Source organism: Nicotiana sylvestris, chromosome 9 (assembly GCF_000393655.2).
Source record: "Nicotiana sylvestris chromosome 9, ASM39365v2, whole genome shotgun sequence".
Lineage (NCBI taxonomy): Eukaryota > Viridiplantae > Streptophyta > Magnoliopsida > Solanales > Solanaceae > Nicotiana > Nicotiana sylvestris.
Window position 1 is genome coordinate 75,616,473 of NC_091065.1, and position 3,090 is coordinate 75,619,562.

The window sequence follows — 3,090 nt, forward strand, 5'->3', positions numbered from 1 at the left end:
AACTCCGCTAAAGGCAAAACCTGATCCCACGAGCCTCCAAATTCGATGACACAAGCTCGGAGCGTATCCTCCAAAATCTAAATAGAACGCTCGGACTACTCGTCCATCTGAGGATGAAATGTTATGCTCAACTCGACCCGTGTGCCCAACTCACGCTGAACTGCCCTCCAGAAATGTGATATAAACTGCGTACCTCGATCCTAAATGATAGACACGGGCACACCATGAATATGAACAATCTCTCAGATATAGACCTCGGTTAACCTCTCAGAAGAATAGGAAACTGATACAAGAATGAAATGTGCTGACTTGGTCAGCCTATCAACAATAACCCACACTGCATCAAACTTACTCTGAGTCTGTGGGAGTCCAACAACAAATTCCATAGTAATACGCTCCCATTTCCACTCGTACTTTACCAGCTGACAATTCAAACACCGAGCCACATATGCAACAATATCCTTCTCCATCTTCCTCCACCAATAATGCTGCCGCAAATCCTGATACATCTTAGCGGCGCCCGGATGAATAGAGTATCGGGAACTATGGGCCTCCTTTAAAATCAACTCTCGAAGCCCATCCACATTAGGCATACAAAATCTACCCTGCAGCCTCAAAATTCCATCATATCCTAGTGTAACCTGCTTGGCACCACCGTGCTGCACTATGTCTCTAAGAACACACAAATGAGGATCATCATACTGCCGATCTTGGATATGCTCAAATAATGAATAACGAGCGACTATGTAAGCTAACACATGGCTGGGCTCAGAAACATCCAACCTCACAAACTGATTGGCCAAAGCCTGAACATCCAAAGCAAGTGGTCTCTCACCGACCGAAATATACGCAAGACTGCCCATACTAGCTGACTTTCTACTCAAAGCATCGGCCACCACATTGGCCTTTCCCGGATGATATAAGATGGTGATATCATAGTCTTTCAATAGCTCCAACCACCTTCTCTGACTCAAATTTAGCTCCTTCTGCTTGAACAAACACTGTAGACTCTTGTGGTTCGTGAACACCTCACATGACACGCCATACAGATAATGCCTCCAAATCTTCAACACGTGAACAATGGATGCTAACTCCAAATTATGAACTGGATAATTCTTCTTATGAATCTTCAACTGTCGCGAAGCATAAGCAATGACCTTGCCATCCTGCATCAACACCGCACCAAGTCCAATACGAGATGCATCACAATAAACTTTATATGGACCTGAACCTGTGGGTAAAACCAACACCGACACTGTAGTCAAAGCTGTCTTGAGATTCTGAAAGCTCGCTTCACGCTCGTCAGACCACCTAAACTAGGCCCCCTTTCTGGGTCAACCTGGTCATCGGGGCTGCAATAGATGAAAACCCCTCCACAAACCAATGGTAATCGCCTGCCAAACCCAAGAAACTCTAGATATCTGTAGCTGATGCGGGTCTAGGCCAGTTCTTGACTACCTCTATGTTCTTCGGATCCACTTGAATACCCTCTTTTGAAAACAACATGACCTAAGAATGCAACTGAACTCAACCAGAACTCACACTTCGAAAACTTAGCATACAACTGACTATCTCTTAAAGTATGAAGAACAACTCTTAGATGTTGCTCATGCTCCTCCCGGCTGCGGGAATAGATCAAAATATCATCAATGAAGACCATCACGAACGAATCCAAGTAAGGTTTGAAAACTCGGTTCATCAAATCCATAAAAGTTGCTGGGGCATTTGTCAACCCGAATGACATCACCAAGAACTCATAATTCTTATATAGAGTGCGGAAAGCTGTCTTAGGGAAATCAGATTCCCTAATCCTCAACCGATGGTAGACATATCTCAAGTCAATCTTCGAAAATACCTTGGCACCTTGAAGCTGATCAAACAAATCATCAATCCTCGGCAATGGATACTTATTCTTGATTATAACCTTGTTCAACTGCCGGTAATCTATACACATCCTCATTGATCCGTCTTTCTTCTTAACAAACAACATCGGCGCACCCCAAGGTGAGACACTAGGTCTAATAAAGCCTTTATCAAGTAAGTCTTGCAACTGCTCCTTCAATTCTTTCAACTCAGGTGGGGCCATACGATACGGCAGGATAGAAATGGACAGAGTGCCCGGAGCCAAATCAATGCAGAAGTCAATATCCCTGTCGGGTGGAATACCCAGTGGGTCTGAAGGAAATACCTCAGGAAACTCACGAACAATAAGCACCGAATCCGTAGAAGGAACCTCGGCACTAGAATCACGAACATATGCCAAATAGGCCAAACACCCCTTCTCGACCATATGTCGAGCCTTCATATATGAGATAACCTTATAGGTAGAATGACCAGGAGTCCCTATCCACTCTAAATGAGGTAAACCCGGCAAGGCTAAGGTCATAGTCTTAGCATGACAGTCTAAGATAGTGTGGTAAGGTGATAACCAATACATCCCCAATATGACATCAAAATCAACCATATCCAAAAGTAACAAATCTACTCGAGTATCTAGACCACTAATCACAACTATACATGAACAATGGCCACGATCTACCACAATAGAATCACCCACCGGTCTAGATACATATACAGGAGCACTCAAAAAATCACTAGGCATGACCAGATATGGTGCAAAATAAGATGACGCATAGGAGTATATAGATCCTGGATCAAATAGAATGGAAGCATCTCTACTACAAACCAGAACAGTACCTGTGATAACTGCATCGGAAGCCTCAGCCTTAGGCCCGGCTGGAAGAGCATAACATCGGGGCTGGGCCCCACCACTCTGAACTACATCTCTGGGACAGCCTCCTACTGGTTGGCCTCCACCACTAGCGGCCTGACCTCCACCTTTAATAACTCTACCTCCACCTCAAGCTGGCTGAGCGGGCGATGGAACACTTAATGTCTAAACTATGGCACGGGAACCCTGATGCTGAGAGTTGCTCTGTGCTCGGTGCTCAAGGGCAAAATCTAGAAATATGCCTCGTATCGCCACAAGTATAACAAGCCCTTGACTGATGAGACTGCTGACCCTGACGGCCTGAATAACCACTCTGAAAACTCTGGAGCGGAGGTGCACTGATAGGAGCTGGTGGTGCA